At 44.5% G+C, this 14,595-nt stretch overlaps 1 pseudogene; it reads left to right on the forward strand.

Moving 5' to 3' along the window:
• The first annotated feature begins 3,013 nt into the window (after positions 1–3,013).
• Positions 3,014–8,888, forward strand: LOC120974260 (uncharacterized; annotated as a pseudogene).
• The last annotated feature ends 5,707 nt before the right edge of the window (positions 8,889–14,595 follow it).

Raw genomic sequence — 14,595 nt, forward strand, 5'->3', positions numbered from 1 at the left:
TTTGGGGTGCAGCCCACACCTTGGTGCATGATATGTCTCCAACGTATCTATAATCTTTTGGGTCATTTGCATTTCTGTCCCTAACTCGAACCACCTAATCAGATATACCCCTAATTCGAAAGCCTGCTCAAAAATGCCCCTCCGCTGTTAGGTGCCCTTACAGAAATCCCCTTCCGTGCCGTTACCGTCCGGTCAAAGAGCTTTGACAGCTATCTGGCCGTTTCTTTGACATTTTTGCCCCTGTGTCCATGTGCCACTTACCGGTGGGTCCCACTCTCAAAAAATAAAATGAAAAACACTTTCTCTCACCCTCTCTCTCTCTCTCTCACACACACACACTTACATGTGGGGCCAGTCTAAAAAAAGAAAAGGAAAAAAGGACTTTTCAAACAGATATTGGGCCCACATGTCATTGCCTTATTAATATTTTCCAGAAATATTTTTTATTGTTTCCTACTATTATATTATCAATCTTGGATGTTTTATATGCAATTATATGCTATTTTATATCATCTTTTGGACTAACCTATTAACCTAGTGCCCAGTGTCAGTTGCTATTTTTCTTTTCTGTTTTTGGTTTTCCAAAAACCAGTACCAAACGGAGTCCAAATGCGACGAAACTTTTTTTATGATTTTTTGGACATAAGAGACCACGGAAGTTTCGGGAGGAGACCAGGGGACATATGAGGAGACGGCAAGGCAACAGGGCGCGCCTAGGGGTTGCGCCCTGATGCCTTATGGGCACCTCGAGGCTCCGTCTGACCTAATTCCACTTCTATAAATTCTCAAATATTAGGAAATCAATAGAGAGCTACCCAAAACACTTTATGGAACGTAAGCAGATGGCTTTGGACCTTGCAAAGATCACATTCAAACATTGTCACCAAGAAGGACCTTGCAAAGATCACATTCAAACATTGTCACCGAGAAGCAAATCAAGTAGCAGATGAATTAGGTAGACACTCTTTAGCTCTAGATCTCCTGGTCTTTGGGATGAGTTAATTCTTAACTTTATTTCTCATCTACTTGTAAACTATATGTCTATCATCTGAGAAATATAAGTTTTTAGCATTCACAAAAATAGATAGATGTGTATGTGACACATCAATATTAGGCATTATATTTGCATGTGGATATTAGGTAGGATATTATCCGCATGTTAATTATGTGATTAGCATTATATTTGGAATAATATTAATTGCACGCTAAACATGTTGAATGCTCGACATTGGAGTAGTCTAGGTCGTTTGATTGACCTGGTTTGATGGCTGAGATTAGTTTTTTTTAGAACTGGCTGAGATTAGTCGGATCTTCCCCTTTGAGTCTTTTTATACTCACTAGCAAAAGGGCCCGTGCGTTGTAACGGAAAAAAAATCATAATCTCCAATGATGATGGCCACATTTGGCTGCATCACCCAGATACACTACACTCTTAATTTCATGAAATCAAGAACCATTTTTGAAATCATGAATATTTTTTCAAATTCGTGAACATTTTTACAAATGTTTGAATATTTTGTAGAATCAAGAACATTTTTTGAATTCATGAAATTGTATACTATTTGCAAACATTTTTCTTAAAATTGTGAACATTTCTTTAGACAAATTTTCTTGAATTGGAAAACATTTCTAGAATCAACGAACATTTTCTTAGAAAGTGGTAGAACAATTTTTGAAATTTATGAACATTTTTTTGTTTTAATGAACATTTTTTGCAATGCATGATCTTTTTTGAATCAGACAAGATTTTATGAATGAATAAAATATTTTGTAAGTCACAAACAGTTCTTAAATTTTTAGGATATTTTTCCATTCAAGAATATTTAAAAAAATCATGAACATTTTCGGATTCCCCGAACATTTAATTTCAAATTTTAAACATTTTTTGTATAAGCTACTTTTTTTATAAAATCGAACATTTTTTGAATCCACAAACATTTTATAATTTAGTTAAAAATTTATTTCAGAATTCTTATTTTTTATAATTTTCCGAACTTTTTTGAAGTCTCTAATTATTTAAAGTAGAAAAAACAAAAATGGAATAAATATAGAAAGAAATAAAAAAAAAGGCCACTCGGACATGGGCCAGCTCACACGGACACGTTGCGTCTTCTTCCAGCGTGCAGAGCGCAGTATAGGAGGTCCTTACTGCATGGGCCGGCCCAGGCGGGGGATTCCCCTGTGTAAAACGTTTATTTATCACTTATAGGTGGCATTTGGTGGGTACTATATTTTGTAACTTTATGAGTAATTTTTGTGACTTACCGCCAGAATAAATAACCCATTTATTATTATTAGGTATATATATAGATATAGATATATATTATGAAAATTCTAGTGAAGCATTACCATACTGTTTTCCTTAATAAACATACTCCATATTCATAACGTTTTTTTTTCATAAGTTCCTTAGAAAGGATCGGGCAACATTATGAAATGATAAAATAACAAAACACTAGGGGCAATCAACATTCATATTGAAAATTTTAACCAATTTTCATAACATTTTGTAACAATGATTTTGATTTGTATCCGATAAAATTTTGGTACATTTGACAATAAAGATCCACAATTTTTTTGGTGATGTACGGTGATGGCATGACAATATATAATTGTACTTGGATGCATCTTTCACTTTTCTACTTCCTAGCTCGCATCAGTCAATTATAATCAACACCGTTACCGTGGGAATATGTTTACTTCACATGCCGGCATTTACACAACATGGACCCATCATTGGATGATGAACAAAAAGAATATGTATAGATGCATTGAAAGAATATGTCAGTGATTGTTCCATGTTTCCAGGCAGGAAACTCTCGCCTTGTGCCACATAAGTACTCCCTCCGTCTCAAAATACTTGTCGGAGAAATGGATAAAATTGGATGTATTTATAACTAAAATACGTCTAGATTCATCCATTTCTCCGACAAGTATTTTCGGACGGAGGGAGTAGTTGTCAAACATTTCTTGGTGGACGATGGAGAGATGATGTGCAGGCTTAGTATCTCGAATGTACTTATTGGGGCAGGGTATGCGAGCGTGTGTTTATAAGGATAAGTGTATGTGTGTGTATAAGCATCTGCGTCCGTACTGTGGTAAAAAAAAACTCTTTCATGGAGGTAATTTAGGTTAAACTTCTCGGAAAGCTAGTGGAATGAATATTCAGGGTTTTTTGAGAGAAAAATGAATATTCAGATTTTCTTTTTTGAAGGGAAAACGATTATTCAGGGGTTTTTTAGGCAAACTCTCAAGTTTGTATTGAACCATCACAATTTTTACAGGGACGAAAGAAAGACCATCAAGCTGGCCAAAGCAAACATGTCGACCAGGGACAAAAGATGTCGGAGGCTCTCTTCCACGTCCCCCTCCGCCGCGTCCTCCGCTTCCGCCTCCCGCGCAGCCGTATCCTCGCCTGCTTGCACTCCTTCGGCCGGTTCTTCCGCGCCCACAACATCGGCTGCACCTCCTTCCACTCCTTCGGCTACCACGTCGCCATCTACGGCAACAACGGCAGCCCCAGGCACCGCAGCTCCGCATTCGCCGCCTCCTCACGGGGGAGCGAACCCGCATGTCCGATTCCCCGAAAGGCTTTGCAGCAGTCACCTTTTCTGGCGACCTCGTCGTCGCCTTCACGCGATGCTGCTATGACCTCTACTACTGTCGTGTTGGGGATGCTCACTGGCGAGCGGCATGGTGCGATCAAGGCCACCTGCTTTAAAGTCTGATGTTCGTGAAAGACACACTCTATGCACTCATCTATCCAAATTACTTTGTCGTTGTCGTCAAGCTTGACAACAATTCGGTGATATTGTCGTTTCTTGGTGACAAATTCAGCACGCAGACAGTCCCTTATTCTACCATGTTCTGGCTTGCTGAGAGCCGCTGTGAGCTGTTGGTCATTGTCAGAACAAGTGTGTAGCTTGTTTGCCGGTGGTAATATGGGGAGAGGAAGTGGGCGAGGACTACTAGCCTTGGTGGCTGTAGCTTGTTCTTTAATAGACATCAGTTTGCGGGTTGCCTTGGTCCAGATCATCCGGCAATTCAGACAGACTGCTTGTACTTCAGTGGAGACTCCGGGAACTGGAGCGAGTATTCTTTGGTTGATGATCTTTGCATGAAATTGTTACCGACTACTCCCTCTGTAAACTTTTATAAGAGCATTTAGATCATCAAAATAGTGATCTAAATGCTTTTATATTTCTTTACAGAGGGAGTACGTACCAAGGGCGAGCAGCAAGGAAGGAATGCGTACCTCTGGCTTGGGTCCTGCCAAGCATTTGCTGATGCAACACAATGCGTATTACAATTGTCCAAAAGTTCTCAAGGTATATTTGCTCCCTAGTGACTTGTTAATGGCTTAGTTTTGCATTTTCTGTTTGTTAATCAAAATATTAAAGTGACTTTTTAGCAATAAATGTATATGAACTTGTATATGAATTAATGGACATCCTGCTCACTAAGTTCTTCAAATATTTGACAGTAATGTCACCAGTCTTGACAATTAGTCTTGGGGTATGGTTTCCAATGCTAAGATCTACGTACAATTGCTACGTACTTAATCTTACGTGCTGATGTGGCCCAAATTAGTTGGGCCAAGATTAGCTGCTAGGCCACCCCCACAGTTAAATGGGAGCTCTTCGTTGGCGCCTTATGCGCCAGTAGACGAAACTAGCGTGAGCCCTATGTCTCGCATTAAGGGCTTGTTTGGGACTGCTCCGCTTCTTCAAAATCAGTTTCGCTCCAATAAATTCACTTTGGAGCAGTTTCAAGCAGAAGTTGTAGCACTATCAAAGATAATGTTTGGCTTCCATCTAGCTCCAGCTTCAAGAATGTGAAATTTGGTGGAAAGGATCTATTTAATTGGTTGAGGCCGGAGAAACGAAGGGGTATCCACTTACTGGTGGCAGTGGTGGGTAATTTCCACCCAACTCCAGCTTCTATAGTTTTTTGAAGCACCCCCTGAGGAGCTTCATAAAAAACTAGGAGCTATACCCCAAATTCTAGTTTTTTGCGGAGCAGCATATCGTGGAGCTGCCCCTGTTTGGCTTGTGTTTTCCGGAGCAGAGTTGAATTTTAAAGAGCAGAGCAGTCCCAAACAGGCCCTAAGTAAGATAGTAGCAAGCTCTCGCTGAAGGTTTCTCCTCCCTCACATTGTATTGAGCCGGCCCATTCGCGTGCGCAGAACAAGAAAAATAGTAGACGAAATGGCAGAAGTGGGAATTAATCTCTGGTCTCCCAGGAGAAACCAGGCGCTGCTAGCCACTCCGCTAGGTCCCGTCCACGATAAGTAATAGCGGCGCACCCTACTTAGGGATTCAATCAGGTTTTCTTTCTTTCCTTTTGTTTTTTCGTTTTCTTTTGTTTCTTTACTTCTCTGTTTTTTCATTCTTCTTTAATTTTTGCATTTTGTTTCTTCCTTTTCTTCTTCTTTTGTTCATGTCGTTTCCTTTTTTGGTTTTCTTTGTTCTTTTGGTTATTATACTACATCTTTTGTATATGTCAACAACATTTTTCTAAAACACATCTAACATTTTTAAAATATAAATTATAATTTTTTTAATACATGATTAACATTCTTTCTACACATATTTTAACATTTTCAAACACTTGATTTTTTTTCAAATACAACATTAACTATTCTGGAATACATGTTCAAAAAAAATTATATACAATTGAAACATTTTTTAAAATGCTTGATTAACAGTTTTCAAATAAAAAGATTAAAATTTGTTAAATACATAGTCAACAATTTTTCTATACACGTTTAACATTTTCCAAAAGATTGATATACATTTTTCAAACACTTGTTCAACATTTTTTTAAACCCTTAATTAACATTTATATATATATATATATATATATATATATATATATATATATATATATATATATATCATTATTTTTTTAATACATGGTTCACATTTTTTCTATACACATTTAACATTACCCAAATGCTTGATTAATAATTTTTAAATACTTATTCAACATTTGTTTCGAAATGCTCGATTAACAATTTTATATACATGATAAAAAATTCATCATTTTTCTAATAAGTGATCAACATTTTTTGTATACAGGTTCAACACTGTCCGAATGCTTGTTCAATATTTTTCAAATACTTTTTCAACAATTTTAATACTTGTTCCACATTTTCAAATACTTGTTCAACATTTTTCAAATAATCATTCAATATTTTAATACTTATTAAGAAAAATTGAAATACTTGTTCAACATTTTTTACATACATGTTCAACATTTTTTAAATACTTATTTCAATATTTTTCGTATATATTTTCAACATTACTTTTCTATGCATTTTTAACATTTTTTAAAACAATATGTAAACTATATTTTTTAATATATATTTTTATAATTTTTGGAAGTGTAAACAAAAGTAAAAAAAATAAACGAAACAAAAAAATGTGAAAGAAAAACAGAAAAAAACGAGGATGTGCCCTCCAGCGCACCTGGGCTGGCCCATCTAGAGCTGCCATGACGCAAGGGTTTCCCGAGATCTCGCTTAAAGCGAGACATAGAGGCCCCAAAACCAGCGCCCGCGCGCCTGGCTACGTAAGCCAGCCCAAGAATGAGCCGACGAGCTCGCGCACGGCGCGCGCTCTCCCGGCTTTCCTTGCTCGATCGTGTTTCATTTACTGAAAAGAAAAAAAAGATGCTCGATCATTTCGTATAACTGGAAGTGGTAGACCAGTCAACCATAGACCATTGTCTTTTCAGATTTGTTTTAGAAATTTCAGAAAAGAGAATTAAGAAATAGAATGCTCACGGGTTCTAAAAAAGTTCACTTATTTTCAAAAAAAGTTCATCAAACTTTTGTAAAAAAACACGAATTTCAAAAAAGTTCATAGATTTTGAAAAAAAAATCGTGAGTTTGAAAAAAGTTCATCTACTTTTAAGAAAAAAGTACATGAATTTGATAAAAAAGTTCATCAATTTTGAAAAAAGTTCACGAATTTCTTTCGCAAAAAGTAGGTTCATGAATTTGAAAAAAGGGACAAAAAAGAAAGATGAAAGAAGAAGAAGAAGAAGAAAAGGCAAAAGAAACCACTATGTAAGCACACGAGGTTAGTTGGTCGGCTGGTTATGGTGTGTGCGCCCTGTACCAAATGGCCTATATTCGGCGCGCTTAAGGCGCCGAACAGGATTTGTCCGGTTGAATTCAGGGGGAGGAGAGAATTTAGGAAGGTTACGTAAGTTGGTTACGAGTAGGTGTACCTAGGTGTAGCATTTTCGATGGTTTCCTTATTTCTCTATACACTGGGCAACAACTACTGGAATGGATATTTAGGGAATCAATGAAGACCAATTACTTGGAAATAGAACCACATACATGCAAACCAAGATTGTGTACGCAGTGGCAGAGGCAGGATTGCTGAAATCGTAATACGAGGGGCAGTGGCTACAGAAAAAATTCAAAAAAAAAATATTGTTCATCTGCTTAGTATTGTTAAGATGAATCACCCTATCCTGTCAAGATGGGGATTTATGTGCCTAGACCCTAGGAAGAATGCTTTGCTTCAGTAATATTTACCCTGCAAAACCTTATGACGTGGCGGCTGCGGCCTGGCCGGTGGTACGGTGGCCTCTCTTCTCCCGGGACTGGACCGGCAGCGCGCGGGGCTGGACGCGAGCGCTGCGTGCTGTGGCGGCGGCTTGATCCTAGGGTTTGTGCCTAGGCAGGCCGGATCTGGGCCCAGGGCAGATCGGGGTTCATTCCTCGGGTAGGTGAGGTTGGTCTTGGCCTGGGTTGCGTCCGTGTACGGTGTCCTCATGGATGCGGTGCATGGTGGTGGTGGTGGTCCTGACTATGCTCCTCGTCTTGTATCTCGATGCCGATGACCACGGATTTGGCGTCGTGTAAGCTCCTGGGTTAGGCCTAGGGGTTTGGCGGCGGCCGTCGGCAGTCCTCGGGTCGTGTCCCCCCGGTCAACTGAGACTGGATGCGGATACAGGCGTTGACGCCTCTTACTGTGAAGGTGTTGACCCAGATCTAGGGACTGATGCCAGGCTAGGAGTGGAAGGAGTGCCTTCTACTCTTCGTGCCGGGGTTAGTGCGTCGTGAGGTGGATGGGTGGCGAGGTCTTGGGACAGGGACGCCGGGGCGGTGTTCCGAGATGGTGGCTTTCCGGCAGGCTCCATGGCGGCAGTGGTGGCTACGCCTCTTGGTCGTCTGGATGGCGAGAGGTGTAGCAGTGCGTAGCTCGGGCAGCTCTCTGCTCTTTGCAATGGCGTTGCCCAGATCCGGATCTGGAGGCTGATTCTCGTGGCGACTGATCTGGGGACCTCATGGTGACACGGGTGAGTTGCCGAGCGAAAGCTCCGCGCCCTGGCACCAACAGCGACGAAATGTGCGGGTGTCATTATCTTCTTGAAGACGTCGTCGTGGTTCTTCTCTTCGTGGCAAGTCTCCGGGTGAAAACCCTGGCCTTTGGGCCCGGCAGCGACGGTGCTTGCGTTCCCCTCCCGAGGGTGTTGTCGTGGAGGCTAGGTTTCTTAGGTCTCGTCGTCTGTAATCTGGTCGTCCTATGCTTAGGTGTTCGGCCACGTAATCGTGTGATTATGTTGGTATGTCATTTCGGGGTCAGCTGTGTCAGAGGGCTACTTCATCATATTGTATGGTTCCACCGTGTAACTTGTGGTCGTTGCTTTATTTATAAAGCGGGGCGAAAGCCTGTTTCGAGTAGTACCTTCTCTCCTTCACCAAGTTATGTATCCCTGATAAGGTTCTGTTCTTACCATGAAGCAATCTGAGTGCTTTTTGTGAAAAAAAATTTGGCTGGACCAAGTTCTCGTTCACCAAGATTTTGGCTCTTGTGTTTGTGTTGCTGTGATTTGAATGTTCTGCATTGTAGTTCAGGCTCTGCTGAGGTTGTAAAGCTGCAGTTTCGTTTGACTATATGATGGTTGTTTCTCCCTGATGTATTGGGCGGAGTAGCTTGTTGTTCATAAAAAATAGGGATAATTAGATTTATGCCCCTAGTTGTGTCTCACTCGTCTGTTTTATCCCTAATTCCCAAAAGTCACCGGTTCTGTCCAAGTCACTTTGCTCCTCTTATGCTTTTGCCCTTTGACCGTTTGACCGCCAATTTGAAAACTTCATAACTAATTCATACTAAATCAGAAAAATGCAAATAAGATACCAAAATGTTTGGAAAAACATCACATATATGTGTGTCATTTGCATTCATGAAAAAAGTGTTGGAAAGTGCATATCCGAGTTTTAGCTCTTATGCTACCACCATGAATAGTAAAATCTATACAAGTTCAAAAAATTCAAAAAAAATTTGGTGGCAAAGAATGACAAATATTTTAAGTGCCTGCCAAGTTTCATCAGGAAATAACATTCGTGAGTGCCGCGGCAAAAAAAACAATCAGCACTCCAAAATAGATTATTTGTTTGACACGACTTCCACGAATGTCGTTCCCTGATGAAACTTGGCAAGCACTTAGAACATTTGTCGTTCTTTGCCACCATATTTTTTTTGAATTTTTTTAGATTTTACTATTCATGGTGGTATCAAAAGAGCTAAAACTCGGATGGGCACTTTCCAACACTTTTTTCACGAAAGCAAATGACAATCACAAATAGGTGATGTTTTTCCGAACATTTTGGTATCTTATTTGCATTTTTCTGGTTTAGTATGAATTAGTTATGAAGTTTTCAAACTGACGGTCAAACGGTCAAAGGGCAAAAGCATAAGAGGCGCAAAGTGACTTGGACAGAACCGGTGACTTTTGAGAATTAGGGGTAAAACAGACGAGTGGAACACAACTAGGGGCATAAATCTAATTATCCCTAAAAAATAACCACAGTATGATTGTAATCAAATTGTTTTTTTTTTAGAAAAACAGGGAGGTGATCCCCCGTTCCATTAGCTTGGAATGAAACCATGAGTATCTCAAACAAGGTTCAAAAATCTAAAAGTAAAGGCAAGCTGAAAGCTGCCACACAGATAGTTCAAGCAGTTAAAAGAAAGAAGTAGCACACGCAGGCGCCAAAAGATGAAAATGGCTGGTAAAGACCAAAATTTAGCTGTGAAGAGGAGGGCTTCACAGGCGACCAGCAAGTCTCCAGGACCGATGTTGATTTGTTGGGAACTGTGAGAATAATCCCTCACTCTCACCAATTGCAAAGAAAGAATCATCCAGTTTTTGATTGTCCTTAGAATATTCCCTATCACCTGGTTCACAGACATCCAAATGGTGTTATTAAAGATCACGGAATTTCAGAATTTCCAAATACACCACAAAGTTGTTGCACATGCTGTATTTAAAGCTGAATTCTACTTACTAGAGATCCAAAATCTAGCAACTGAAAGGTAATCAGTACCAGTGATATACTAAAGTCTTCACTGATTACCAACCAAATAACTAGAGACAACACACTCAAACATCAAATGGTTTATCATTTCATCTTGAGAGCAGAAAACACAAACTAAAAGTTTGATTATGTGTCTCTTCTTGAGGTCATCTCTGATCATGAGCTTATTATGAGCAAGTAGCCAGAGAAAGGTACGAGTTTTAGGAGCAACATTCAACATTCGAAAGAGTTTTAGGAGCAACATTTAAGCTCCAAACAGGAGGTATGTAAACAGGTTGCACTCCTCTAAAACTGATGAAATAGCTATTACAGCTTTGGCTTCTCTCATAACACCACCAAACAGGAACTTGTTCTCACAAAATGTGCATGCTTTGAGAACTCAACAGCGACGAATCAGGATCAATGCATGAAAGCTCACTGATCCATTATGCGCTTGCAAATGTCGCTCGTGTAGAGCCGTATCAATAAGCGTCGGCAGATCCTCAAGCCCATGGATTTTGTTAGAGCATGTCTAGTAGAGCCCTCAAACCCTCAAACCCCTAAAAATAACTGCTTTTTTACAGTTTTTGTTGAAAAAAAGCCGTAGACTAGAACCTCTAAACCCTCAAACCCGTAAAAAAATTAGAGGTCCAACCCTCAAACTGTTTCCCCACCTGTAGAAGTGAGGGTTGAGAGGAACCCCCCCCCCCCCAACCCGCACTCCTCTTTCCTCTCGCGCGGGAGGGAAGTTTCATCCCGCCTCCCCTGCTCCTCCCGCCGCCTCGCCCCGCGCCGGCCATGGAGGCCTCCGCCGCCGCCGCGCCCCCGCCCGACTCGGGCCCCGCCCCCGCCCCGGCCGACTCGGGCCCCGCCCCCGCCCCTGCCCCCGCCTCCGGCCCGACCGTGGCCGACGTGGTGGCGGCGACCCACGTCGGGGCCAAGCGGCTGCGGGCGGGCCTCGCACCGCCTCCTCCCGCCTCCCCGGCTCCCGCCCCGGCCCCCGGCCCCGCCCCGGCGGCCGCCCCCGCCGCGCCCGCCCCCAAGAAGAGCCGGCCGAAGGCAGGCTCCCGTGGGCCGCGAGGGGCTTCCTCCAAGGTCGCCGGCTCGTCCCCGGCCGTGAACAAGCCGCGGAAGAAGCCCGCGGCGCGGAAGAAGCCCGCGGCCCCGCCCGCCGCCGTCGCCGAACCTCCTCCCGCCGCGCACGAGGTGTTCGAGGAAATGGCAACCCCATCCTCGTTCATGGACCTCCTCGAAAACGCGGAGGTGGACCTCGGAGCTCCGCCTCTAGACCCCTTTAGGGTTGGTGACGACTTGGAGGAAGATGAGGAAGATGAAGGGGATGACGAGGAGGAGGTGGCCGAGATAGGGGAGGAGGCATTCACCGCCGCTTCCCGCCCACAGGCGCGGTCGACAAACTACACCGAGGCGGAAGATATCCTCTTGGTTCATGCTTGGGCAACTGTGGGGATGGATGCAAGCACCGGTACCGATCAAACCGGTAAACGGTATTGGCAAAGGATCGAGGACACCTATTGTAGGATAAAGCCGAAGAATAGTGGGTTCATCTCTCGCACTTACCGGTCGCTTCAAGGCCGGTGGGAGTTGATGAAGCCCGCTTGTGCTCGTTGGAGTGCGGCCATGGACCAAGTGAGGGATGCACCACCTAGTGGAACCGTGGAGAGTGACTATGTGAGTACATATCTCTTCACTATTTTGATTATGTGTGTGTACTATGCTATTGGTGGGTTCTTATGTGATTATGTGTGGTTGATAGGAGACAATTGCCGGCATGAGGTACAAGGAGATGGCCGCTTCCAAGGGCAAGCCATTCCCATTTAAGCATGCTTGGGCAATTCTTCAAACCTTTGACAAGTGGAAGTTGAGGGATCAAGAGACCGCACCCAAGAAGTCGGCAATGCTTAGTATGGATGATAGTGAAGATGAGGGAAGGAACGAGCACAAGCCCGCTGGAAACAAGAAGGATAAGCTAAGGAAGAAGATGGAAGGAGAGGCGTCAAGCCTAAGGGAGAAGATGGAGCACATGATGAAGGCAAGAGAGGAATTGACAACGAAGACATTGGAGACGAAGCTTCTTATAACCGAGAAGAAGAAAGAGGTCAAGCTTGCACAAATTGAAGCAAAGCGTGAAGAAGCAAAGCGCAAGGCCGACTTGGAGGAGAGGATGATCAAGCTCAAAGAGGCAAAGGTATGGAAAGAACTCATGGTGGAAGAGAAGGAGCACATGATGATGTCCAAGAAGGACATGGGTGAAGACCAATTGCAATGGTGGAAGGACTACAAGGAGGACATCGCGGAGAGGAAGAGGATGTTCCGTGGTGCGTCCTCTACTCTTCGAGGTGACACTCCGATGAGTGGTGGTGGCGATGGCGGTGTGGAGGACTCCACCACCGACGACAATGGAGGTGCTTGATGGACGTGGAAGTGGTCTAGGAGATGGTGCAGGTGCAACTTTTTGGTGATGGTGCCGATGAGAGGGTGATGTAAACTATTAAGCCATGCATCAATGATCTTCATTTGCGTGTTTGTTTGAAGGTTGATTGTGTTTTTCTAGTGAAAATTGTGATATGTCAAATGACAGTTTTAAGGGTTAGGGTTGGGGCAAAGACTACAACCCTCAAACCCAACCCTTATAACGGAATATTCTGTTATAAGGGTTGGGTTTGAGGGTTCTAGTCTTTGCCCCTGTTTTTCAATCCTTAAAAGTGTCAAAAATGGCCAATTCTCAACCCTTAAAACTGGTTTTGGATTTAAGGGTTTGAGGGCTCTACTAGACATGCTCTTAGATCTGTATAGTCTCTCTTGCACTTTACCATACATATGTATATGTACTGGCCCTTGGCCCTCCTGTGAATGTAGTTGCCCATTCCTAACATGGTATCAGATGCTTAGGTTCCTCTCCCGCTCCCACACGCTCGCAGCTCCATGCCTAGCTCCCCCGTCGCCGGCCTCCCTCTACCTCGTCGCCGGCGCCGGCCACCTCCTCCCTCGCCCCCGGCTCTCTCCCTCCCCGCCGCCACGCCGTCTCGCCCCAGCCTGCGCTGCCCCGAGCTCGGCCGCGGCCTGCCGCCGCTGTCCCGCGCCGCCCCGAGCGCGGTCGCGGCCTGCCGTTGCCGCCTCGCGCCACCCTGCGCCTTCCCGTGCTCGGCCGCGGCCGGCAGCCACCTCCCCGCGCCCGTCCGCGACCTTTCCGCGCCCTGCCGCCCCTGGCCGCCTCCTGCTGCAGCCGATGCTGCCCAGGGCCGGCCCCTCCCACGCTCGCCCTCCCCCCCCCCCCCCGCTTCCTCCATCGGGGCTGGATCGAGCCAGCGCGAGCCCCATCCCGATCTGGATCGGGGTCTCCTGTAGCAGTTGACCAAAAAAAAGAGCTCCTCATGTCTTCTTCGGGCAATGTCGCCGTTACTCGGTGCTCGGTGATCTTCGATGGCACCAACTATGCCGAGTTTGCGGGCTTTATGCGTATCCACATGCGTGGTCTCCTTCTGTGGGGTGTTCTCTCTGGCGAGGTCCCCTGTCCGCCTTGCCCTGTTGCTCCAGTGGCTCCTACCCCGCCAGCACCGCCGTTTCTTGCTGCTGATGCTTCTCAGGCTGATCGTGATGCCGCCAAGGCTCTCGATGATACTGCAGTTGATGCCTATGATCAGCAGATGTCAGCCTATTCGGATGCCCTTTCTGCCTATCGTGATGATCTGTCTGCTTACACTCAGTGGTGCAATGATGATGCTCGTGCTGCTGTTGTTCTTACTGCGAGTGTCCTTCCTCAGTTCGCCTCGGAGTTCATGGGACTTGGCACAGTTGCAGCGATGTGGTCTTATCTCTGTCAGCGCTATCAGCCCTCTGGTGATGCTCTCTACCTATCTGTGGTGCGTCAGGAGCATGCATTCCAGCAAGGTGATTCCTTTGTTGATGAGTTCTATTCACAGTGCTCTGCCATCTGGCGTCAGCTTGACTCTCTTCGGACCGTCGTTTGTGGAACTTGCCGTTGCTGTCAGACTACACGGTCCGATTTGGAGTTTCAGCGGGTTCACGAGTTCTTATCTCGTCTTCGCTCTGAGTTCGAGCCTCGCCGTGCTCACCTGCTCGCTCGTGGTCGTGTTCCTATCTCGGAGGTACTTGTTGAGCTTCGTGCTGAAGAGACCCGCCTACGCTCTGCTGGGTTACTTGTGGTTCCATCAGTGTTGGCCGCCCGAGCTCCTATGCCACCTGCTCGCCTCACCGCTCCACCGCTCCTACCTACTCCTTCAGAGGGGGTGGGT

This window comes from Aegilops tauschii, chromosome 2, assembly GCF_002575655.3.
Source record: "Aegilops tauschii subsp. strangulata cultivar AL8/78 chromosome 2, Aet v6.0, whole genome shotgun sequence".
Taxonomy (NCBI): domain Eukaryota; kingdom Viridiplantae; phylum Streptophyta; class Magnoliopsida; order Poales; family Poaceae; genus Aegilops; species Aegilops tauschii.